The sequence below is a fragment of the Dendropsophus ebraccatus genome, chromosome 6, assembly GCF_027789765.1.
Source record: "Dendropsophus ebraccatus isolate aDenEbr1 chromosome 6, aDenEbr1.pat, whole genome shotgun sequence".
NCBI classification, from domain to species: domain Eukaryota; kingdom Metazoa; phylum Chordata; class Amphibia; order Anura; family Hylidae; genus Dendropsophus; species Dendropsophus ebraccatus.
The window spans coordinates 113,478,166-113,505,615 of NC_091459.1; the positions used below are offsets into that span (position 1 = coordinate 113,478,166).

The window sequence follows — 27,450 nt, forward strand, 5'->3', positions numbered from 1 at the left end:
TGAAGAGGTGAATTGTAGCTGCATGAAATCATCATAGAGGTCTGGGCCAGATGGAGAAGAAAACGAAAGCGAATGCCTCAGATCACAGAAAACATCACCTGTGAGTCACTAACTGGCATTTTTTTGTATTTTATAGAACATTTTCTGGTAGGGGTGCCCCAAGCTAAATTTTTTTCCCCAAGGGGTGCCCTGAGGTGGAAAAGGTTGGGAAGCACTGGCTTAGACAGCAGTGAGGCCGTCACTGTGCAATTAAAGCAGATGTGAGGAGCCGTTACAGGTTGAGCGGTCAATGACAAAAAACATTCCCATGATAGTCATCCATCTGATAAAGAATTACTAGAAAAGATGTGTAAGTGACTTTATAGCAGGTTGTAACAGGATGTGTATGAGCTGCACCAAAATCACTGTATCCACAAATGAAATTCTTCAAATCTCATCTTATCGTCTACTCGTTTCAAGCAGAGTCATAGCCATCAGAAATCAAGCAAGATCAAACAAGCGTAAGACTGATGGGAGCAAGAAGCCACTTCCCTCATGGTGACATTTATATTTGCATAGGGTAGATATAGGTATAGGTACCTACATAGACATTGCAGAGCCCCAGAGGAAAAGATGGAATCAGCCCCCAATCTCCTGACTTAATCAAAAACAGATTTTTGGTGGAGATGTACCCTCATGTCTTCAGTAATACCACAAGCTCCATGGCTGCCTTAGGGAAACAGTCAGTCATGGGATTACCACAACCACATCCTATCACTGCTATGTCACGGACCCTTAACCTATAACATTACTATGGCTAAAAAAATTAAAAAAAAATCAACAGGGGTTGTGATCGCAAGCAGCTGCAATACACTCACTTTATGTTTAAAGTTTTATTGCCACCCCGCCTTACCCTATGTGCAGTTCTCCGCACCATCCACAAGCTTAGATGCTGCCCATATTATATTTTCCCTGCAACATGCCTCCTGCTTCCTCTGCTTGCTGTGTGATGATGCCTCCTGCTCCCGGCTCTGCTCCCCTGTCCTCCTCCGGTCCTGTGTGATGATGCCTCCTGCTCCCGGCTCTGCTCCCCTGTCCTCCACCGGTCCTGTGTGATGATGCCTCCCTGCTCCCCGTTCTGCTCCCCTGTCCTCCTCTGGTCCTGTGTGATGGTGCCTCCCTGCTCCCCGTTCTGCTCCCCTGTCTGCCTCCGGTCCATGTGCTGTGTGATGATGCCTCCTGCTCCCGGCTCTGCTCCCGTCCTCCTCCGGTCCTGTGTGATGATGCCTCCCTGCTCCCCATTCTGCCTCCGGTCCTGTGTGATGATGCCTCCCTGCTCCCCATTCTGCTCCCCTGTCTGCCTCCGGTCCCGCGTGCTGTGTGATGCCTCCCTGCTCCCCTGTCTGCCTCCGGTCCGTGTGCTGTGTGATGATGCCTCCTGCTCCCGGCTCTGCTTCCCTGTCCGCCTCCGATCCCGCGTGCTGTGTGATGATGCCTCCTGCTCCCCGTTCTGCTCCCCTGTCCGCCTCCGGTCCCGTGTGCTGTGTGATGATGCCTCCTGCTCCCTAAAAATTATCAGCTTAGCTACCTGTTTCCTTTGTTAATTCGTTTAGAATAAATAAATTCAGTTTCAATGACTATTGTCGTGCTAATTAATAAATCACTGACTTTCTACAGGGAAATGATGGAAGGGCTCGGCCATTTCATCATTTCCCAGGATTTGATCAAATCCCTGAATTCTATCATTTTACCGCAACATATATACCTGTATAAAACCTGACTGCGTTTTCTTTCTGCTCCAAAATAGCTTCATTTCATCAGTGGACGGTGTCAACCTAGATAGAGCTTCACGGCCGTTGAGCACTTTCTCTAGCAGGGAGAGGAGGCCCGACTGCCCCAAAGACCCGCCTAGAAGACACTGTCCACCGATGAAATGAAATGAGAATGAGGGAAGGGGGGGTGGGGGACAGTATCAATTTAAATCTAAATTATACATAAGGCTACTTGGGGCCACTCGCATTGTATGGTCAGCTCTCCTGTCACACAGGACCAAAACCTCTGTAACCACAGTGACATTATACTAACTAAATTGTTACATTACAAAGAGCATTGTCTACTGGTAAGCTGCATAGCTGATAATATGAATAGCCCATGTTAATTGCCCCCAATTGATATATAACCTGCATGATGAACAGGTGTCTTTTCTTGTGTGAGCGCACCAAATACTGGGACTTCCTGTGTTTGGTCTTTTTTTGAGCAGAGAAAAGACCAAATATCGGCACAGAGGGAGCATGGCCCACAGTTTTGCCCTATGTAAGATAAAAATAGAAGGAAAACTTAAAATAAAATAAATAAAGAGTATATTGCAAAACTGCTTGCAATAAAAACCCATTTCTTAAAAAAAAAAAAAAAAAAAAAAAAAAAAAAAAGGTGACGGACACGTTTAAAATCCAGACTGCAGGTCACTTTCTGCAGAGTGTAAAAGACGTCTTAATCTTAACACGGGATTATCCACTCTTATACATTGGAGGTTTTGTGCATGCAAATCCACTGGCGGTCCCATGTGAACACAGCCTTAGGTAGCATGACTTTCATGTGAAAAACGCTGCAGGCGAAATGCTGAGTGAGACAGTGCATTGTTTGACGCTGACTCATTCACTCAAGAGGCTTTGACAAACAAGGAGGAAGTTAAGGAAGAAAATAAAATAAAATCCTATATTTATATATACATTTGTCTGCTTATCACGGCCATCTCTCTTGCTCGGTTATCGGCCTCTGAATGCACTTAAAGTTTCACTTTTTATCCATTTGTAAACTTCTAGTTCTACGTAACTGCAACTGAACATCCTACATCACACTTCATAAAATAAGATATAAGATGTGCTAAACCACAGGAACACCCCCTGATATATCAGCATTTCCAGTGCCCGAAAGGCAGGTGCAAAGGCTGCGAATGCTTGTGCTGCACCGTCATGCACCTGCACTTACAACTTAAAGGCCGATCTGATATACAGCAACTGGCATGACCTGAATTCCCAACGTACAGTACAAGCTTCTTCCCAGCACTGACAGGGCTGACAAAGTGAAGCATTCTTCTGATCAAATATGACAAGAGCAACAAGACATAACACGTTCAGCAAGGTAATAGGGATCACAATTCCATACTGCTCTGAAGAAGCTCGCTGGATCCACGGGGGACAGAACTGCGGTTTTATCTTTGGATTTGTAGAAGTAAAATCGATAACAGATCTTATCCATATGTGCTGGATATTCTGTAGAAAAACAGTGCTTAAAGGAGAAGTCCGGGGAAAATTTTTATTAAAGTATTGTATTTCCCCCCAAAAGTTATACAAATCACCAATATACACTTATTACAGGAAATGCTTATAAAGTGCTTTTTTCCCTGCACTTAGTACTGCATCAAGGCTTCACTTCTTGGATAACATGGTGATGTCACTTCCTGGATAACACGGTGATGTCACTTCCTGGATAAACACGGTGATGTCACTTCCTGGATAAACACGGTGATGTCACTTCCTGGATAAACATGGTGATGTCACTTCCTGGATAAACATGGTGATGTCACTTCCTGGATAACATGGTGATGTCACAACCCGACTGCCAGAGCTGTGTGGGCTGTGGCTGCTGGAGAGGATGATGGCAGAGGGATGCTCTGTGTCCCTCAGTGTCCCCCTGCCATCATCCTATCCAGCAGCCTCAGCCCGCACAGCTCTGGGAGTCGGGTTGTGACATCACCATTTTATCCAGGAAGTGACATCACTATGTTATCCAGGAAATGAAGCCTTGATGCAGTAAGTGCAGGAAAAAAAAGCACTTTATAAGCATTTCCCGTAATAGGTGTGTGTGTGTGTGTGTATTATATATATATATATTACACACACTCACCGGCCACTTTATTAGGTACACCTGTCCAACTGCACGTTACCACTTAATTTCTAATCAGCCAAACACATGGCGGCATTTAGGCATGTAGACATGGTCGAGACAATCTCCTGCAGTTCAAACCGAGCATCAGTATGGGGAACAAAGGTGATTTGAGTGCCTTTGAACGTGGCATGGTTGTTGGTGCCAGAAGGGCTGGTCTGAGTATTTCAGAAACTGCTGCTCTCGCCTGGCCAATCAGTGGCTGCGGCAGGGCAACACACTGATTGGCCGGGCAGGAGAGCAGTACGCCGGGACCCCGTGCAGCGTGGACAGGTAATGTTTACAAAGCGGGTGGCGGGGCGCAGCTGAAGGGGTTAAGCGGCCGGCAGAATTACATACACGCAGCGGTCGTTCAGACCGCTGGGTGTATGTAATGAAAGTGATCTGCCAGGACCTAGCTGACTCGCAGCGTTATTAACGCTGTGAGTCGGTATGTGTGAAGCTACCATAAGGGTGGATTCACAGGTACAGGATCCGCAGCAGATTTGATGCAGTGTTAGGTTACTGAGATCTAATCCGCTGCAGATCCACAAAAAAAAATTTGCTGGGATACGGTGAGTGTGAAGCTACCCTAATCAACAGTAGATGCGATATAAAGCAAGTTTGCAATTTACATTCATTATTTATTTTTAAGCCATCATAGAGAACATGGCACTTCCTGTCTTCTGAATTTTTTCCACAAAAAAAACAGGAAAGAGTCAGAAAACAGAATGTCCTGTGTATCCCAGACCATATGAGCACTCACAGAGAGAAGGCAGTCATGTGATTGATGGACACATTGATCCGTGACTCTCTGTACTCGCAATTGTTTTTATTGTAAGTTCTAGCCATACCTGGTAGCACTGTGTGCACCCAAACATAACATATCAATGGATTCAAGATATTTGACCTCTAATTTCAAGGGGTTTTATAGTGAGATTTTTTTTTTTTTTTTTAAACAGCAGAAACTCAAAGTCCCAACTTATCTTCACTTCTTGGCACCCGATCTGTGTAATAACCAAAGTCTTTTCCGTGATTAAGGCTAGCAGCATAACCATTGAAACCGACCAGGCTACTCATCTTAGTAGTGTGAAGCTCAGGGATAAAATATCACTAGAAGGAGATCAGCGAAGGAGCGAGGAGGCCTGACAAGACTAACCACTACTTCCTCTATCGGTTACTACCACATTGACAAGCTTTTTAAATGACGTAGGGGGGGGGGGGACCGCAAAATAGAAAAATTTACTGACCAAGATCACTGGTGGCACATCTACACATTAATCTTGTTTGTCCATATAGCAATCTCTATGGCTTCATCACATGTGCTCCCTATAGGCCCTTTGAAACATTACAGTCTGAGAAATGCTTTCCCTGTTACCCTTTATTAAGCTTATTACTTCACTCCAAATGTTAGAAGACCCTGCACGCAATGTTTAAAGTATACAGTCAGTGGTGAGAACAGAAAAGTTTTCGAAAATTTAAAAAAAAAAAAAAAACACATTACATTCCACTGACCTGACATCAGCTGCTACCTGGTCGTGACCCTTTTTTTTCCCTTACCTGATACAAGGTCGTTGACATAATTTGCAACATGAAAGGATTAGGGGAAAAGCAATAATGCTGCTGATCACTAATGCTAAATACAGATCCATATACTCCTGGATCAATGCAACCATTTAAAAGGCAACACCTAGAACATGCATATTTTTTTGTGATAAAAAAAAAAAAAAAATACAAAATAAAAACAACAACAAATATATAACATTATTATGAGGGATAGCCATCTTGCCTGAACTGCTTAGGAGTAGGGATGCACGATGCACCGAAATATCGATACTACTATCGATATTTCGGGCAAAAAAACGGTTTGATACCAGGATTTCCTGGTATCGAAACTTTAAGTTAAGCAGAGAACACGGTGGGCGGCTAGCTGAGCGCCGGCCGTGTTCTCTATGTGCCTCCCCCTGCCCCCTGCAGTCTCCTCCTCTGCTCTCCCTCCCTCCGCTCCCATTGGCGCCAATTTCAAATAGCCGGCACTTAGCTATTGCTAGTGCCGGCTATTTAAGTATATAGATGCCGCTGTCACACTGACAGCGGCATCTGACCCCTCCTGAGCCCGCTCCATATACAGCGGGGGGTCGGCTACTGTGTGTAACAGACCCCCGCTGCTGGTGTCTCTCTGATAACAGAGTCCGGCTCCGCCAGACTCTTATCAGAGAGATGATTTATGCCGAGGAGCCGGAGCTGCACGGAGGAGAGCGGCTGGAGAGGGAGAGCGGGAGAGGAGGACGGAGGAGAAGGCTGGAGGGAGAGCGGGAGGTCCGGGAGAGAGGACGGAGGAGAGGGAGAGCGGGAGGTCCGGGAGAGGAACCGGAGCTGCACAGAGGAGAGCGGCTGGAGAGGGAGAGCGGGATGTCCGGGAGAGAGGCCGGGAGAAGTGCAGCACATGTGAGGATCCAGCCGGCTGGCAGGTGGGGGAGGTGGCCGGGACTGAGAGGAGCAGATAAGATCGGCTGTAGTGTGTGGGATCCTGTGTAGCAGAGCTGTCTTAGTGATGGGTGGTGCAGCAGAGCTGTCTTAGTGATAGCTGATGTAGCAGAGCTGTCTTAGTGATAGCTGATGCAGCAGAGCTGTCTTAGTGATAGCTGATGCAGCAGAGCTGTCTTAGTGATAGCTGATGCAGCAGAGCTGTCTTAGTGATAGCTGATGCAGCAGAGCTGTCTTAGTGATAGCTGATGCAGCAGAGCTGTCTTAGTGTTATCTGATGCAGCAGAGCTGTCTTAGTGTTATCTGATGCAGCAGAGCTGTCTTAGTGTTATCTGATGCAGCAGAGCTGTCTTAGTGTTATCTGATGCAGCAGAGCTGTCTTAGTGATAGCTGATGTAGCAGAGCTGTCTTAGTGATAGCTGATGTAGCAGAGCTGTCTTAGTGTTATCTGATGTAGCAGAGCTGTCTTAGTGATAGCTGATGTAGCAGAGCTGTCTTAGTGTTATCTGATGTAGCAAAGCTGTCTTAGTGATATCTGATGTAGCAGAGCTGTCTTAGTGTTATCTGATGCAGCAGAGCTGTCTTAGTGTTATCTGATGCAGCAGAGCTGTCTTAGTGTTATCTGATGCAGCAGAGCTGTCTTAGTGTTATCTGATGCAGCAGAGCTGTCTTAGTGTTATCTGATGCAGCAGAGCTGTCTTAGTGTTATCTGATGCAGCAGAGCTGTCTTAGTGATATCTGATGCAGCAGAGCTGTCTTAGTGATATCTGATGCAGCAGAGCTGTCTTAGTGATATCTGATGCAGCAGAGCTGTCTTAGTGTTATCTGATGCAGCAGAGCTGTCTTAGTGATGGGTGGTGCAGCAGAGCTGTCTTAGTGTTATCTGATGTAGCAGAGCTGTCTTAGTGTTATCTGACGCAGCAGAGCTGTCTTAGTGATAGCTGATGCCGCAGAGCTGTCTAAGTGATAGCTGATGCCGCAGAGCTGTCTTAGTGATAGCTGATGCCGCAGAGCTGTCTTAGTGATAGCTGATGTAGCAGAGCTGTCTTAGTGATAGCTGATGTAGCAGAGCTGTCTTAGTGATAGCTGATGTAGCAGAGCTGTCTTAGTGATAGCTGATGTAGCAGAGCTGTCTTAGTGATAGCTGATGTAGCAGAGCTGTCTTAGTGATAGCTGATGTAGCAGAGCTGTCTTAGTGATAGCTGATGTAGCAGAGCTGTCTTAGTGATAGCTGATGTAGCAGAGCTGTCTTAGTGATAGCTGATGTAGCAGAGCTGTCTTAGTGATATCGGATGTAGCAGAGCTGTCTTAGTGATATCGGATGTAGCAGAGCTGTCTTAGTAATAGCTGATGCAGCAGAGCTGTCTTAGTGATAGCTGATGCAGCAGAGCTGTCTTAGCGATAGCTGATGCAGCAGAGCTGTCTTAGTGATAGCTGATGCAGCAGAGCTGTCTTAGTGATAGCTGATGTAGCAGAGCTGTCTTAGTGATAGCTGATGTAGCAGAGCTGTCTTAGTGATAGCTGATGCAGCAGAGCTGTCTTAGTGATAGCTGATGCAGCAGAGCTGTCTTAGTGATAGCTGATGCAGCAGAGCTGTCTTAGTGATAGCTGATACAGCAGAGCTGTCTTAGTGATAGCTGATGTAGCAGAGCTGTCTTAGTGATAGCTGATGTAGCAGAGCTGTCTTAGTGATAGCTGATGTAGCAGAGCTGTCTTAGTGATAGCTGATGTAGCAGAGCTGTCTTAGTGATAGCTGATGTAGCAGAGCTGTCTTAGTGATAGCTGATGTAGCAGAGCTGTCTTAGTGATAGCTGATGTAGCAGAGCTGTCTTAGTGATAGCTGATGCAGCAGAGCTGTCTTAGACAGATATCACTAACTTTATTTTTAACACAATAAAATAAAAATAGTCCAAAAATTGGTATCACTGTAATAGTGCAGGGGTATTATATTTCTACCACTGTATTTTGTTTTGTTTTTTTATACTTTACTAAGTATCGAACTGGTATTGAGTATCGAAATAAAAAAGTTAGTATCGGTATCGAACTCAAAATTCTGGTATCGTGACATCACTACTTAGGAGACCGATTTACCCAACAACTTGAAATAATCCCCCAATAATTGAATTACCTTAAACGGTAAGGGGAGGTGAACTGTGTGAAGAGACGCTCCACCTTTATCTAGGCGCGCTGCAAATCCATCTGTCAAGAGATTAAGCACACGGTCAAATAGCGATCAAGTACTATTAGCCTATAAACAGATCGGGAAAGAGATCCTATACCCACAGTTCACACATTCACAGGTATCACCTTCAGCCGCCAGCGGCTGCAAATGAGTGCCAACCAGCGGGATCGGGGCTTGTTTGCAATGGCTTTAGAAGGCATTATAAGTAGAGCGGCCCAGGCACATGAACGATCACTACATTGTTCATTCGGCCATTTAAATGTATTTCTATCGGCCACACATCTGTTTACACAGGGAGATGTGCCGCCGATAGAGATATATTTTCCCCGCAGTACAAAAGAGGCAATCAACCAAGAATCGGGTTGAGATCCACTCCACCAGGGGGCTCCCCCTCCCGAGATCCACTCCACCAGGGGGCTCCCCCTCCCGAGAACCACTCCACCAGGGGGCTCCCCCTCCCGAGATCCACTCCACCAGGGGGCTCCCCCTCCCGAGATCCACTCCACCAGGGGGCTCTCCCTCCCGAGATCCACTCCACCAGGGGGCTCTCCCTCCCGAGATCCACTCCACCAGGGGGCTCTCCCTCCCGAGATCCACTCCACCAGGGGCTCTCCCTCCCAAGATCCACTCCACCAGGGGGCTCTCCCTCCCGAGATCCACTCCACCAGGGGGCTCTCCCTCCCGAGATCCACTCCACCAGGGGCTCTCCCTCCCGAGATCCACTCCACCGGGGGCTCTCCCTCCCGAGATCCACTCCACCAGGGGGCTCTCCCTCCCGAGATCCACTCCACCAGGGGGCTCTCCCTCCCGAGATCCACTCCACCAGGGGGCTCTCCCTCCCGAGATCCACTCCACCAGGGGGCTCTCCCTCCCGAGATACACTCCACCAGGGGTCTAAAGTCTGTGTTGAAGTGTTTTTAATGACTGTCATATGAAATAAGGCAACAATATCAGAAAATGTAAACACACAACCTCTCACCCACTTTCCCATGAACCTTTACAACCATCTGAGCATTTAGCACTTAATAAAGCGGCACAGAATAGTAGAAAGCAGAGCTTCTAGTATAACTGAAAATCCAATAGTCATAATTGAGAACAGGCGGCTTCCGGAGGACGCTTCATAGGATAATGAAAAGAAAGACTTGGAGGCCGAGTCATCTCTCATCTCCTGTAATTAAATGAAAACACATTTTCTGCTCCTAAAATCATTGTTTATATTCTCTATGTAACTCCAAGAATATAAATCGTGTAAATAGGAAATTCCAACCGTCTGAACTTTTCCAAGTTCCAAGCGGATCTGTACACTCCCACTGCGAGGCCATTTATCGGACGACACAAATGCTGGGAGACCACGTGCACATGGCAGATCTATGGCTCCGTAGTGTAGAAAGCTGTGCTTAAAGGGGTATGGTGCGCTAAGGTACTATATGCCTCCAAGTTCATACACAGCTGGTGGGTAAGTAATGGGTAATTCCACAGCAAAAAAATAAACCAAAAAGGAAAATACACATCCACTCGAAATAGCAAAGATTTTTTTCTTCTGCAGACAACCCCCCCCCCCAAAAAAAAAAAAACAAACAAACACAACTGTAGAGGGAAAAAAACAAAAAAACAAACAGTACACATTCCCAATCCCTCGCCACTACCATACCAACACTTCCCATAGAGGGCAGGGCTGAAAAATTCAAATCAACTGGTGTCAGAAAGTTATATAGATTGGTAATTTACTTCTATTAAAAAAAAAAATCTCAAGTCTTCCAGTACTTATCAGCTGATGTATGTCCTGCAGGAAGTGGTGTATTCTTTCCAGTCTGGGACAGTGCTTTTTGCTGACACCTCTGACCGTAACAGGAACTGTCCAGAGCAGGAGAGGTTTTCTATGGGGATACATAGAAAACTGAGACAGAGTTCCTGTCTCAGCCAGAGATAGCAGCAGAGAGCACTGTGTCAGACGGAAAATAATACATTTCCTGCAGGACATATAGGAGCTAGTAAGTATGGGAAGACTTGAGATTTTTTTAATATAAGTAAATTACAAATCTAGATAACTTTCAGACCTCAGCTGATTTGAAAGAAAAAGATTTTCGCTGGACAACCCCTTTATTATACAGTGATATAGGGAAGGATTCGGTATAACTTATTGCTCTAAATCTCTAGTCATTCTGGGCTTAGGAGTCCAGTGGGCGGTGTCACTTGACTGACATCATTTCACTGCTGTACAAACAGTGACGTAAGAAAAAAGGGTCAAAATATTGCTGAACAAAAAACCTCTCTCTCAACAGGGAAGTTATAGAGAGGTGGTCTAGGGAGGAGTTAGGAAGACCGCCTCCCAGGCATTTCTCCGGTGCCACAGCAGCATTTCACAGAACACAGTCATTGTTTTTATGCTGCCTGAACCTCAAGTCATCAGTTCGGTATCTTGGTGGCTTCTCCCCACTGCTTTGATTTATAGCTATACCCAAACAGAACGAGAGGCAGGGAGAAGATGAAGGGAACCTGATGACTTGAGGTTCAGGCAGCATGAAAATTATGACAGGTTATTTTAATTATTATTTATGGACCTGTATGGTACAGAATTGCAGATATGCAGCTGTGAATTCAGGAAATATGTTGGGATATTTTTCCAGTGAATGCATCAGCCAAAACAACAATGTGAACAGAGCCCAGCTGTCTGAGCATATAAAAGGGCATCCATATTTATGTATAATGAAACAATTGCACACTTGTAAGGCCTCATCCATAGCCGGCTTTATTTCATAAGGAAAGCTGGAGGAGACAGGGCCTCCTTACACCGGGAGGATTTACAATGCTTATAGTTTATTTTGGCAAATTGTCATAATCTGTGAATTGTCAGTTCTGTGCCCGAGAGATGAACAGTCACATGACCTCAGGGATTGGAAGCATTTCTGGGTAATTCAGTCCTCTCATCTGCTGACCGGATACTACAGGACAAGGAGATTGGGTTTTATAAATCTTATAAAAAATTAAATTAGAGGGACATTATGGTCAGTAATAGACAAGTGCAGCCACAGCCTGCCTCCCTCCCGACTCAGGCCTGGATCTCAGGAGAAAGGAAGAAGGTGAACATGACTAATCTATTCCTCTAAATAATTCAGACTTTCTCCCGCAAGTCATTCCAACGTTTTCTCCATATGTAAGGAAGAATGGATCCTCTGTGACATTACTATGAGGCAAGCATTGGGGTGTACTCACCAAAAAAGACACCTTGTGCAGAGGACCAGCGCAGCAGTTGCCCATAGCAAACAGTCAGTATGCTTTGACTTTTAAAAAAATTTTAAAAAAAGCTGAAAACTGGTTATTATGGGCAACTGCTCCTCTGCACAAAGTTTGGGGAAGAAAAACAAACAAACCACATCTCCTTGTCCAGGTTACCAACCACCACTCTACTTTAAAAGCAGAGGTCTGGCTGGTGTATATAGCAACAGTATACATAATTATATAATATACACTAAGGGGGAGATTTATCAAACATGGTGTAAAGTGAAACTGGCTCAGTTGCCCCTAGCAACCAATCAGATTCCATCTTTCATTCCTCACAGACTCTTTGGAAAATGAAAGGTGGAATCTGATTGGTTGCTAGGGGCAACTGAGCCCGTTTCACTGTACATCATGTTTGATAAATCTCCCACCATATTTATATAACTATACTATATAAAAAATGCTTCTAGTGCAATTTAATTTTTTCCGATTGACTTTCATTTAACATCTGGCGGCAGTGTTTTTAAAGGGGGCTTCCAGGCTAAGACAATTGATGGCCTTTCCTCAGTAATCACTAACCATAAGGGTGCAGGCCCCTGGAACCCCAACGATTAACCTGTTCGCCACCCACACTAGGTTGAGCTGGAAACAGTTGACTCAAATCATTGTTGTAGTGATGCCACTTTATTGCAGCTCAGCTCCTGTTCAAGTGAAGGACAGACCATCAAGTGAATAGGCCTGGAAAACACCTTTAAGGCTGTGTTCACAAACAGTACTGTAGTCAGTATTTATACCAAAACCAGGACTGGGTCTGAAACTTAGGACCCTATTACACCAACAGATATCTGTTGGTGCAATAGGGTCCTTAGAAAAGAAGCAGATCTTTCTATTACGGTTTTCCTCTCTCGATTCCACTCTTGGTTTTGGTAATACTGACCAAAATACTAAACGTGAACCCAGCTTTATACTTCTTCCTGCTAAAACCACTTCTGATTTGGTTTATGAAGGCTGCAGAAGTGTTTAAAGCAAAAAAAAAAAAAAAAAAAAAAAAAAAAAAAAAAAAAATGTGTGTATGGTATACTTACATACTATGTACACATATGCAAAGGAGTCCAATGTGCTGTTTTCAAGTACAGTATTCTACATCCCTGTAGAGTTCTTCTCCCCCATGAAATCTGATTGATGCATAGTCCTACATGCTTGCATGTGCAATTGATACACCCCTTGAATAATAATATCCACAAGAAAAAACTCCACTGTACCCCTTTAAGGTAGTACTTCCTGGAAACACAAGGAGGTTGAAATGATCATGTCTGTTCCCACCTTATTGGTATATGGGGAATTAGTAAGTATAAAATATAAAAACTGGAACAAACAATAGGTTAAATATGCAAATTATCATAAGATACAAATGCTTGAAGTAAGTGGCCCCAATGCAAAATTTCCTGATCAAGTAGCTTCAACTACACACATCAGCCCCCATATATAAGGCTATGTCTACATCTGTGTTGGAGACGCCCTTAAGTACCTCTTTTGCAGGATCCAAACAAGATAAGATAAGCTCCATCACATAAGCCAACAGACCCTTTTAATGGGACTCTGTACCCACAATCTGACCCCCCCCCAAACCACTTGTACCTTCAGATAGCTGCTTTTAATCCAAGATCTGTCCTGGGGTCCGTTCGGCAGGTGATGCGGTTATTGTCCTGAAAACAACTTTTAATCCTGCAGCGCTGTGTCTAATGGCCAGGGCTTACATTAGTATATGCATTAGGCTGGCCCCACCTCTCTGTCCCTCCTCCCCGCCCTCCTCATCATTAGGAATACTCCAGGCAAATTGCTTCCTATTCCCCACCTGTGTGCATAATAAACATTGGCTGGATTGTTAATACACCTGTGCAAAGCTCAAACAGCAGTAAATGTTCCTGGATCATTCCTAATGATGAGGAGGGTGGGGAGGAAGGACGGAGAGGTGGTGCCAGCCTAATGCATATACAAATGTAAGCCCCGTCCGTTAGACACAGCGCTGCCGGATTAAAAGTTACTTTTAGGACAGTAACCGTAAGCATCACCTGCCGAACGGACCCCAGGACAGATCTTGGATTAAAAGCAGCTATCTGAAGCTACAAGTGGTTTGGGGGTCAGATTGTGGGTACAGAGTCACTATAACGCCTATGGGATCTGTTTAATGTCCAACGTTAAACCATTAGTTTTACAAGTAAAGGCCCTATTCCACGGAACGAGTATCGCTTATAAACTCGCTCCAACGACCGCTTGTTAACGATAACCGCTTCGTGGAATTGGTGTAAACGAGCGAACGACAAAGGCGAAATAGTTATATTGTCGTTCAAGATTGTTTTTCAGCATGACTAAAAAAAATTGTTGGTCTTTGAAAGATAATTTGCTAATCGGTTCGTAGAATTGAAAATCTTTCAGTCGTTCGTAAAAAGGTTTAAAGGTTGTGTCGTATGGTCATGATCACCCCGGTGAACGTTTTAAATGACCATGTAACGACCGCAAAATAATTGTTTCACTACATATATTGTTTACGTTGTGTGTTATCGTTTGCAAAAAAAAACGTTTAGTGATCGTTAACGAGCAGTCGTTGGAGTGAGTTTATGAACGATAATCGTTCCATGGAATAGGGCCTTAAGTTCCCTATCCCAATGCTGCACTACAGGTCAGACTCAGGCTTTGGGCCTAATAAAAGACCCTTTTATAAATTGCTTAGCCCAGGTCTCCCTTTAGATTTTAACCCATATTAGCTCTGTTGGCCAAGTACTGATCACAAATGCTGTATCTGTCTGTCAAGATGGACACAGGTCCTCACGTAAACCAAGCCAATAAACAGGGGTCATCAACCTCACCAAGCGCCTGTAGTCACAGACGTGACGGCCTCCATTTCCTGTGTGCTGAGGTTGCATTTGACAGGTCTGAACACAGAATCATTGAAGTAATTTACACATTTTAACACTTTTTTTCTTTAATCAATACACCGAGAACAGGATGAATGCTCGGTGTACGACGTATTACTTCCTGAACTGCATCTGACATGAGACAGGAGAAATCTATAAGCAGCTCAATGGGCTACACTGAGGATATCTATTATCCTACCATGGAGATTCTGCCACATCATAGGCCACGAAGAGGCCAAAAAGAGATGAGGGAGTCTACAGTAAAGAAACTCCCAATCTACTGAATCAAGATAAACCAACTCCCAATCTACTGAATCAGCTGCTCATTTGTTTAGTTGTGAAAGGTGGTTTTGCCTTTTCTTTAATTTTTTGTTGTTGTGGTCTTATACCAGACTTCTCCAGGAAGTCACGAAGCTTACAGCAGAATAAATTTTTCAAGACAGACAAATTGAGGGCAGTTTTATTAGATTTGGTGATTACTGTGATTCAGCTCTGCTTCCTAACTACGTAATACAGGAATATGGGATGTATCACATGGGCTCCATCCTCTCATATAGTGTTTGAGTATGGGACACCTGCACACAGAGCGACTTTCTCTTACACCCCATTCACATTACAGCACATACAGCAGATATACAGGGCCAATGAACAGTGACTGGGTGAGCAGGCTGTCACTGTCAAGATGGTTTTGTCTAGGAAGTAGCAGCCAGAGTATGCAGTGGAGGACCCAAAGTGCAACAGTAGGGCCCCACGGGAGCATGGTAGGTGAGCATGGGTTGCTTAGTATGTTCTCAGCAACCCAAACAATCAAAATATATAATATATAATATATATTATATATCTAAAATTTAAAAACTGCATTCGTGGAGTACCCCTTTAAATATGCAAAATTACACGCACACATCTCCCATTTACAGAAAGCACCTTGACCAGCTGAGCAACAACCAGTATATGCGCTGGCAGCCATATATTTCTCAGACAAGTATAAAGCTTTCAATCAACGTCTCCGGTGTACGTCAGATATCACATGATAGATAAATTACAGCAATGTGGGAAGAACGTGTATTGCTACATCCCGACAGGCGACCCCGACGTATGTCACAAGTCATAAGACATTGCATGTGTCAGTGGAGATGGAGCGTGTGATCTCTGAAGAAATGAAAGTCCTTCACTTCACAGACATTCATGGTGAGTGATCTAAGGCAAGACTGAGGCTGGCGGGACACCGCTGAAGTGACCGAACACAGCAAAGAGGAAGCCCATCTGTAATAACTTTAACAGCGCGTACATTTTTATATTGGTATATCAGAGTATAGTGCTCGCTCAAATATCAGACTACTTGAAAGTCCTTGATACCCGAGTGGGTACTGCGAGCTGCTCCCCAATAGGCTGTGCATTTCACCAGCCTTAAAGTGTACCTGTCACGATCGGCCAGATCAGCGTCAATATCCCCTTCTAATCTGGTAGTTTAGGTCTCCATGGATACGGAGACACAATCAGACGATAATGCATTTCCAGATTAGCAGAAATTCTCACCACTGATCCAGAATGGCTGATCACAAAAAGTACACTATAAGCAAGTTAACATAACCTCCTGTGAGCCAGAATGTCAATTTCAAATTAACCATGTAACCTCCAATTTGCCGAGCGGGGGGCACCTGGTTAAATACTAGAGTCACCTATTGTTTACAATGGGGCTCGTTACTTGAGTCAAGTACTCAAGCATTTTGGTGCTCGCTCATCTGTAATTTGCTAGAATTGTGTGAGGGTAAGGCTGGGGGGGGGTCGCACTAACTTTTTGCAATCTGTTTTTACAAAAAAAAAAAAAAGAATGGAACAACGAATTTGTGTGCGTCAGTTTTGATCCGTTTTTAAAAAAGGAAAAAAATCAAAACTTTTTTTTTTTCAAGTACACAGATTCGGTCTACATTTTTGTGTATGTTAATAAAAGATACATTCTGATCCGTTTTATCTTTTTTAAAAAAAAAACAGTTGGGGGACAAAAAAACAGAATTTAAAAACAGAGTGTGAACATGGCCTTACAGAGCATGCTAGAGTCCAATCGTTTAGTATTCGAATGCTGATGACTGAAAAAGTTGGATGCAGCTCTAGGGAGTCCGGGAACATATGAATACAGCCTATAGCTATATCCATGTTTTCACGGACTCACTAGGGCTGCATCTAACTTCAGCCACCGGTATTCTAATGCCAAACAATCAGCATGCTTGAGTTGCGCTCATCTCTAATGAGGGTATAGCATAGCAAGAGATAACATACTGTATGTACCAGCAGATTGCCCCCTACTGGCATGAACGGAGATGCTACAGACCTACAAAGTGGTATAAGTGAGGAAATCCTTCTTATTCAAAGTTGAGATCTGTCTCCAGAATATCCATTGGTCATACTAGCACACATGCTGTATTAGCAGGACAAGGACCAAATCAATTATTACTCAAGAAATGACAGGAAATTTAGTAGGCGTAGCATTCACATGGAGTCCGGTGTTTGTGGCTCAAAAAAAAATTAAAAAAAATAAAAATCACAGCGAACAAACTAATATCTTTCCCCCTCATGGATATGTGGCGATCCACAAGGCAAGACATCTGACTTCACCCAGTCTGGAGTTCATTAGGGGCCGGAAACACATCACAAACATATACCGCAACCAGAGAGGCCGATTGTTTGTCTTATGCACATAGTGTTATCAGATGAGTTCTCATCATCAGTTCTTAAGATATACGTCCCGGCAGAGAACAAAAATACAGCTGGGGACCCTGAGAAGACAGGGAGAAGTGGTTTAAGTCTTCAGTAGTCAGCAGATCGGCAAAACCACTGAATAAAGGCCCTATTACACGGAACAATTATCGGCCGATAATTATTCAGCCGATATTGCCCATTACGGCCGATAATCGCCCAGTGTAATAGAAGGCAACAGTCAGCCGACATGAACAATGTCAGCTGATCGTTGCAGTAGTTTGTCTTTCAACATGTTGACAGACAAACGGCTGTGATAGCAACGATCTGCTGCCGTCACTCTGTTGACTAGGACCACCGGCAGCAAACCGCCACCATCCTCTTTGGGCTGCCAGGACGATCTAGCGATTGCCCGGGCAGCCAACTTCCCTGCACTCACCCGCTTGCTAGCGCCGCGTGTGACGCCTGAGGCAGAGAGTGGGGAATGAGGAGTCGCTCCGTGTAACAAGGGCTTAAAGCTGGTCACACACTTTTAAGAATGTTCATGTGTAGGTCAGGAGAGAAGGGTCATCCTCAGAGTCCTCTCACCTGACTTCCAGATACACACGAATGTTCAGCGTGTCAAAACTTTTATGTTACCTCTATGGGAGGGGTATTCCACAGCCAGACTGCTCAGAAGCAGATTTAGGCTACGTTCACACAGAGCAAAAGGTGCGGATTACGCAAGGAAATATTTCCGCCTAAAATCAACTGACGCTGAATTCCGAGCAGAATATAAGCAGAATGCAAGCAGAATCCCTGCGTATTCTGCTAGGAAAGTGTTCAGCTCGTAATCAGCTCTTGACAAATTCAGCGCGGAATACTCGAGGAATCCGCGCTGAATCCGCATGCATTCAGCGCTGAAATTCAGCGAGTATTTGGTGAGTAAACTAGACTATACCAGAACATATACTAGAATCCTCTTCCCCCCCCCTTTTCCCCATTTCCGCGCTGATTCTGCGAGTAATTTCCGCTTGTATTACGCTTGTATTCCGCGCTGAATCCGCGCTGAAACAGAAAATCAGAGCCCCATTGATTTGTATAGGCTTCCGCTAGCGGAAGAATGAACATGTTCATTCTTCCGGCGGAAAGCGGATTAGTTCAGTGCGGAAATTCCACTGTGTGAACTGCAGAGCAGAATTTCCATTCAACACAATGGAAATTAGCTCTGCACCTATTTTAACGGCTGAAATTTCAGCGCTGATTCAGCGCAGAAATTCAGCTGCTTTTGCTCAGTGGGAACGAGCCCTTATGGTGAAAATCTGTTAGGTCCAACTCTTCTACCTAGTGACATCATCTATCAGAGAGCACCTTAGAGAGCACAGAGGCCCTTTTACATGAGCCAATTATCGGTACCGAGCTTTCCTAGAAACGCCCAATAAATGGCCCTTGTAAAAGTGTCAGATCAGTCGACAAGCGAGCAAACGCTTGCTCGTCAGCCGATTTGATCTTTTGTGCGGAGGTAAAATTTACCGTTGTTTGATGCAGATCTGTGTAAACAGAAAACACGCAGCCGATAGCAATGCATGTTAATGGACGCACGAACGACTGCCCCGGCCAGAGCAATTTATCATGCCATGTAAAGGCACTTCAAACGAGCGCCAATCTACCTAATCAGCAAGTATTTGCATTCACACACTCCATATGGGGCCATGTAAAAGGACCAGCCCCTTCGCACCACTACAGAGATATTTTGTCCTAAAACCCGAAGACCTTTATGTCCACTTGCAGACAAATACTATTTAACAATACTATATACACATAAAAGTACTAAAAAATAGGCTTATAAAATACAAAAATATTAAAAAGTGTAACCTTCCCCCCCCCCCCGTTACAAGATAACTGGTAGAACATCCTAAAGACCTCTACACAAGTCCACCACTAGATATTCTCATGACTTAGAAGGAAAAGCATGGCAAGGATACCCACTGGAAACATTCATCGTACCTGGCCAGTCTATATAGCTGGAGCTTCGGCTTGCCTCTAACAGCTGCCTCTTTTCACATAAGACATCCTTATACAGACAAATGACACGACTGAAGGCATTTTTAAAGGCCAAAGGCTTCAGCACAAACCTTATTACGGGATGGCGACATTCCAGCATCTAATATAAACAATCTGTACTGTAGGGAGGTTATTCGACATGGAAAACGGGTTTATTAGGCAGCTGGAGCATCAGCAATTTCCAATTATAATCGCTTTCACTACAAGCGGGTGTGACCTGATAAAAACCCTTCAGGGCTGTGTGCAACTGAAATATGTGATGTCGCCCCACAAGACCAATGAGAACACGTATGGGGTAGTCTGCATTCTGTAAACAAATAAGATGTTAAACCCTGCCGTCAATTCCAGTGTTTTGTCCTGGGTCTCTCTGTTACTACAGACAGACATCCCCTGACAACAGGCATTGGGATGCAAATTGCAAAAATTGGAGACACCTAGTGGCTATTTTCTTCTGGTGTAAGAAATCCATTTCTAGTAAATGAAAAGATTTACCAATATGTTAGGCATCACGTAAGCCATCACTACAGGAGAAGAATGAACAGTTTAGGCAGTAATGAATGGGATGGCACCCAGTCCTATCCCTGTTATACCCACATTACGTTGATATATGTCAGCCTTGGTCAATGTTCATTACATATTTGGTTATGTCTTTTGGTGCACAGTTTTGCACAACTAATACTTTTTCACTTCCATCTAACTTGGTGTCTATTTATACATGCACTGTGATCACTTTGATAACTCATATATAGCTTTGTACCATGGCCATTGTACCTATCTGGGATAGCTTGCTATAAAAGCATGGGGTTGCCATCCTGGACATCATCTTACCTGAGTGTGATTTTTTTGAGTGTTTTTAGATGGGACCCATTTATTGCTAGTATTCTTTGAACCTGCTTGAATTAAGTACAGTGGTAACTTTGTTTAAGAGCGTTTTGTAAGAAGAGCTCACAGTTTTTCAAAATTGTGACTTGGTTTAAGAGCATTGCTTTGGTTTAAGAGCTCCCTGTACTGGGTGGGAGGGGAAGTGGGGGAGGGGCATGGCCTGCATAGCGGGGTCTACAGCCCTGTACTCTGACTCAGGAAGTCTCCCTCACCTTCCAAATCATAGCAGATCCACTTCCTTCCTACTTCATGCTCCTTGCAATCTCTGTCAGCCCTTGTGTTTCCCATCCTCTCCACTTACACTCAGCTATACACACTGCTGCTACTATGTGCCTGCACATACACTCAGCCATTCACACTGCTGTATAGAAAAGTTTCTGACACTGTCCTCCTGCACAGCTCTGTGATTCTCAATTCTTGATTGGTCCATGCTGAACACCCACCCTTCCCAACTTATAATATCACATATTCTGCTGTTTCTAAATGTTTGTTTCATCTGTTCTTCATTTTACTCAGAATAAAAAAATAAATCATTATTTTGGGGTGTGGAACCAATTGTCTGCTTTTCAGTGATTTCTTACGGGAAAATTTGCTTTGGTTTAAGGAGTAGATTTGGATTACAAGCACAGTGCTAGAAGGAATTATGCTCGTAATCCAAGGTACCACTTGTATTTTCTATACATTATTGGTGTGCCAATTTGCCTATTTAGTGTAAAGTCTTTTCTCTCTTGCTTGCTTAGGTTACATACATTGTGTATGCTGCCATGGTGCACCCACTTCACAATTAGGGTTGTGCATGTCCTTTATCCTCTAGATTACATGCATGACATCTGCCATCAGCAGAGAGTCCCTTTAAGCTGAATATCCCAGGAAAGCAGCATTTCTTTGTCTGTATATGTAGAATGCAATAGATAAAAAGCAGGGGATTGCCTAGACTAGAGTACTTAATGGAGAATAGTTGGAAATTATTTGTACTGTAAAACAGAACATTGCCCAAATGTTGAACATCCAAGGTGAACGCTTTCTTTTCAAAAGTGGTTGTAATTAGAGATGAGCGAACCTGGAGCATGCTCGAGTCGATCCGAACCCGAACGTTCGGCATTTGAGTAGCGTGGGCGGCTGAAGTTGGATAAAGCCCTAAGGCTATGTGGAAAACATGGATACAGCCAATGACTATATCCATGTTTTCCAGACAACCTTAGAGCTTTATCCACCTTCAGCAGCCCCAGCTAATCAAATGCCGAACAATCGGGTTCAGATGGACTCGAGCATGCTTGAGGTTCACTCATCTCTAGTTGTAATACAAAGTTTCCAAAGAGCCCATGAGCATGTATAGGTTTTACCAGACACAATGGCAGCAAGAAACCTCACATGCCGTCATAGATGATTTTTCCGGTGTTTCTGGTATTCGTGTCCAGGGACGGGTTTTAAGCAAAACTAAAATAGTAGTTAAACACTCTTTGTCATAAGCTGGACATACAACTGGTATTTTTTCTTTTTCACATCACTTGTAATTTCAACACTAATTTTGTTCTGCTGCTATGCCCACTTCCCCGTTCCCCAGATATAGGGATTTTTCTATATTTTTATATTCGGGGAGAGTCCATGGGCCCCCATACACATTAGATGGTTGGCAAAGCTGCAAAATCCAGCTGGCTTGACATTTATACATGCCACCAATGGGGCAGATTTATTATTACTGTCCTGACGTTAGACAGGATAAAACTAGACTGTGGCAGACACCATGCCAAATATATCACAGTGACTCACATTGTGCCATATGGCGCAGCTCACTAGACATATACTTCTCTTTTCCTTAGGATCCTATTTGACGAAGTAATTTTTTTAGTTTCTCTGATTAACGATAAAAAGATCGCAAACTAGCGCCTTTTTGAACGATCTAAAATCGCTCACCATAATACACGGAACCATAGTAGATAGTGATGATAATTCCAATCATTTGTACACTCCATACTACACAAACAAATGAACAATGTGTACTTACACTGAACAATTAGTGAACGATTACCGATAATTTTATGGTCAGTAGAGATGAGAGAATCGCTCATCTAAACAAAACAAAGCTCCGCTTATTAAGCTGCCGGCCTTTCAACCCTGCTCTGCTTCCTGCTGCTCCTCCCAGGAAGCTGGAAAAAGCTGGATCCAATCCTGGAAAACTTATTCTAGTTTCCCAGGACTGGATCCAGTTTTTTCTCCCACCCAGGGTGGAAGGGCGGAGACTGGAGCAGCGCTGAAAGGCTAATGGCTTGATGAGCAAAGTATCAAATGAAGCGCTTAACTTCATTTAGATGAGCGATTCACTGATCTCTAATGGTCAGCTCAAAATACGCGATCAACGGGATACTAACAAATTTTCATTAGTTGTTTGATCATTGCCTGCATACACAGGGAAGATCATTTAAGTTTGAACAATTTTTTGCACAATCATTTTTTCTGTGTAATTGGGCCTTTAGAGGGAATGTATCGCCTAGATTTTTTTTTTTTTTACAGATTCTTTTTTCTTATTATAATTTTTTGTGTCATATTCAGTCTATTAGGGGCAGTATACCTGAGCTGCGTTTAACAGCATTTAGAGATATGCTTTACCAATGGACGCCAATGGAAATAGAAACAATGGTTTGCAGTTGACTGTTAGGATTCAAAAGAGCATATTCTAGGTCATGCTCTATGACCTGTGAAGAGTTCAATCTATGGGGGAGAGGGAGGCTGAATTTTAGGTTTTTAGCTAGTGTGAATGATGTGTTATCTGATACTACTGCCACTTCTGCTGGAAGGTGGGGTGTACAGAACAGGAAATATCTGCTTATTAGTAGGCTAAAGTTAAAATTACAAGATTGTTTCATAATTTATTAACAAAATGAAAGAGGAAAAACACCCAAAATTGTTTAAAAAAAAATGTTTAACTGAAATAAACAATAGGTCATTTGCCGATGACACATTCCTGTCAAGTCACATCTTGCTGGCGTACCTTACACACAAAAAATATGGGTGCACGCTGCTAATAAATCTGGCACCTACGTGATGACTCATTCATCATTTCCCTTTTCTTGACACCTTTCAAAACTGTCAGGAAAGACATTAAAGTGTATGTAAGACCGGGGCTACACGTCGCAACTCGGCTGTTTTCTACTAAAATACGGAGGAAGCATTCAGATGTCCCCATACATCCCCACCACAGGAGCCTGGGGATGGCTTACTTCCCTCTTTATCAGAACATGTGCACACTTAGCAAATTCGATATTAAAGGATGTTGGTCACTGGATACTTGTATTCAATGCATCTTTGTTACGTTATATCTAGAGATAAGCGAAGCTTGAGCAAACCGGAACACTATTCATTGGTGGCTGAAGAAGTTGGATGCAGCCTATGGCCTATGGCTGTATCTATATTTTCCAAGCAGCCTTAGGGTTGCATCCAACATCTTCAACCACCAGTAACCAAATATAGAATGTTCCGGAGCCGGTTAAGGTTCACTTATCTGTTATATAGTTTACAAGTGTTCTCCAACTGTTGCAGAACAACAAATCCCATCATAGCTAGACAGCGTAGGAGACAGAAGTGGAGTAACATTGCTTAAGGGTCTGTTCACACCTACAGGATCCACAGCAGATTTGATGGTGTGTTCAGTTATTTAAATGAAATCAGCTGCGGATCCGGTAAGTGTGAACGTACCCTTAAACCACATAGATGCTCAGTCAAACCACGACAGGACACACAAGATCCTCACATGTAAACTCGAGCTAGAATTTCCAATGCTGTAATACCTAAAAATAATGCTCAGAAAGGCCGTATGGCAGAGGTGGAGCGTGCAGTCTTATTTACCATGTATACTGCACAGTCAGAAGACAACTGGAGGAGGAGGGAATGAAAAGCAGATGTTATCTGCTGAGAGCCTATTTATTTTGACAGGCGATGATGTCCTGCACCTTTAAGATTTTTCCATTGGCTTCAGCTATCCAACCCCCCACTGGAAAAGTGATCAGATCCCACAGTTCCCAGGAGACAAAAAAAAATAAAAAATCTGACAAAAGTCATCTGGAGGGGAGCAGAAGAGGCCTGCCCCCATACTGGCTGCATAGTACACTCGTCTCCTGCCGTACGATGATATGGGGTAAGATTAGATGTGGAGACCCCCTTTAATCAGGGCAACGGGGTCCCTTACGTGATTTTTGTGACAGCCCGCATGCCCAGCTCGATGGAAAATAGAGTGCACCCCAATCAGGAGCGCTACCACAGACAGTTTGGGGAACCTGCGGCCTTTCAGCTGTTGTAAAACTACAACCGTCATCATGTTTGGACAGCCAAAGCTAAGCTTTAGCTGTGCAGGCATGATGGGAATTGTAGTTTTGCTACAGCTGGAGGGCCGCAGGTTCCCCAGCCCCGCCTCATTAGGTAGGCGTCATCTCGCCTGTGGATAAGTGATAGATAATAATTTGTTAATCTTATCCCAATAGCCAATACAGGCATGGAGAATCCACCCTGGGCGGCACAGCTGCCATGGCAACCAGGTGAGGCCTAGTGAGTTGTATGCACAGGTCTTATTCTTATTAGTAGGACTTGCATGCAAACCTTGCTGAGCGTCACATGGTTGCCTTGGTAACTGCATCACCCAACGTGGACCTATGTCTTCAGATTAACATTACCAGGACACAGAGGTGATGATTTCCAGCTGTTGCAAAACTCCCAGCAAGCCCAGAAAGCTAATTCAACATGGGAATCTGAAGCATATGTGCACTGTGTGAACATCCATGTGCCATGTTGTGAGGACTACCCCAAGCATCAGCATTATATAGCACTGCGATAGTGTCAGCCAGCAACCTTTACAGGCATCTCCTACTCAGCTGACACTGCCCGCCTGGCTTTAGTGAGTGATCTATAGATCCCGGTTGCCTCATGGGTTACTAAAGGATTATTCACAATATAATGTATGAAGGCATGGCCGATTTCCTAACAATGTTTAATATAAAGGTGGAGTCTACATCATCTTGTATGGTATAGTTACCAAGATAACTCCACCACAAGTACATAATACTTATATAATAACACGGTTCCCAAGACGCTCAGTAATGGCGGTACGTGCCCAGGATACGCTCACTGTCGGCTCAGTGCGATCACATTCCTCAGACGTTCACATGGTTCGCTGTGTTTGCCCAGAGCGAGGACTGGGAGCACTTTACAGCTGTGTAATCCCAGAGCTACGGGGAGGAAAGTTCTCACAGTCCTCCAGCAGTAAACACAGGGGCCATAAACCGGCCATGAGGGACGCGGCATGGAAACAATCCACTAAACCATTACGTTATCGCCTCTGCTTCATTTCCAACCAAAAACCCATCTAAAAGATCTAAGAGACTGCACGATCAATGGAAAGCCATGTTCAATAATGTTCGGACAATTAATACTATACATAGGAGACTCCACTATAGACATATACATGTTGAGTGGTCAGTGGTCAAGATGAAGAGTCCTCAATGCTTAGAAAACTGACTGGTAAGGCACAGAGGACAAGCTTCAGCAGAGGTCTACAACAACTCGTTGGGAGATCTAAATGTCTTATATACGCCTGCTAAATTGCCAGACTTTGTCCAAAGTGTATGGCAGCCAATGGTGAAGGGGGGGGGGGGGGGGGGGGGGGGGGAGGGGGTCAAATGTGTTGGATTTAACTACCCAACCATATTGTTCTGTAAAAAATAAATCTTCATCAGAGCTATCTTGCTGCGGCTTAGCTCTACCCCTAGAGGAGACATGCCGGATAGAATACATATTGACTAGAGATGAGCGAACCTCGAGTCGATCCGAACCCGAACTTTTGGCATTTGATTAGCGGTGGCTGCTGAAGTTGGATAAAGCCCTAAGGCTATGTGGAAAACATGGATATAGTCATTGGCTGTATCCATGTTTTCCAGACAACCTTAGAGCTTTATCCAAGTTCAGCAGCCACGGCTAATCAAATACCGAACGTTCGGGTTCGGATCGGCTCAAACCCGAACCCGGTTCGCTCATCTCTAATATTGGCAGGTCAGGAAAAATGGCTGACCACTATTAAAAGCGTGTGCCCACCTTAGGCTATGTTCACACACAATGACATTTCATTGCAGTACAGTCGATACTACAGCGTCTTCACAGGACTGCAATGAAATTATGCCATAACACAAATGATATAGAGTGGTCAGCCACCCCTATACTTGTATGGCGATCTGACTGCCGTGTACAGAGATTACATTACCGGTAGGAACAATGCAATTTCTTCATTCCAGGCCATGTTGCAATTCCTTGCATAGCGTGAATGTCAGTGTCAGCAGCCAACCATGATCACTTCCTTCTAGGTACTGGGAGCATCCCGCTGGTCGGTGTCCTCTACATCCAATAACACATGAAGACCCTCATTTATAATGTGGATGAAAGTGCCAATGTGGCAGGTGAAATGGCCGACAGGATACAGCTTTTCCCAGCAAAATCAGCTGGTTACTGGGGCACCAAGAGCAGGGGCCGCGGCTTATCGCCCCAGGGGCCACATTCTCATACTGCATTCTCTGCAATTACTAATGCTTGAGGAACCACCGAGATCCACAGGCAGATTCCAGAGTTGGAGATATTCTGCACTAGTTACCCTGTCACATCAATGGATAGGAACGTCATCCTTACTGGTGGAGTGGTGTCACATGCTGGAAACCTATAAAAATAAGTCCTAGAGAATCCTTCATCAGAGCTCTTCCATTCCATCGTTCATCCTGGAAATGTAAAGGGAGGTTCTGCTCACACATATTCAGCCGCTTATGTTGGCGATAGAGACTGGGAGAAGAAGAATACATTCACTATAAACACCAGGAGTTTCTTAGATGAATATGCTAATCCATAATGTGAACAGGCCCTAGACTGGGTGTTATCCCTCTCGTCAGTGGGTCCATCCCTATAAACACAATGCGGACCATTAGAGCTCACCCTTGTGCACTGCTGCACCAGCCACTGCTCCAATCTCTTGCTCGGGTCAGACCCCCAGCAGTCAATGGGTAGGATCTGTAATTTTAGCAAGTTCTAAATTCAAAACTACTAATCCCAGCATGCATCTTGACAGCAGCTCTATTGGAGATAGACTTCCTCTGTGCA

At 44.2% G+C, this 27,450-nt stretch overlaps 1 protein-coding gene across 4 annotated transcripts in view; it reads right to left on the bottom strand.

Annotated features, from left to right (window-relative positions):
• The window catches only part of NCK1 (NCK adaptor protein 1), a 90,665-nt gene that overhangs the window by 48,895 nt on the left and 14,320 nt on the right, over nucleotides 1–27,450 (bottom strand). For 3 of the 4 annotated variants that reach the window (XM_069975687.1, XM_069975685.1, XM_069975684.1), the window contains exon 2: nucleotides 8,519–8,589. The exons of the other annotated variant lie outside the window; for it this stretch is intronic. The gene's annotated coding sequence lies outside the window, so the exon portion shown is untranslated. The remainder of the gene's footprint in view (nucleotides 1–8,518; nucleotides 8,590–27,450) is intronic. 4 annotated transcript variants of the gene reach the window in all.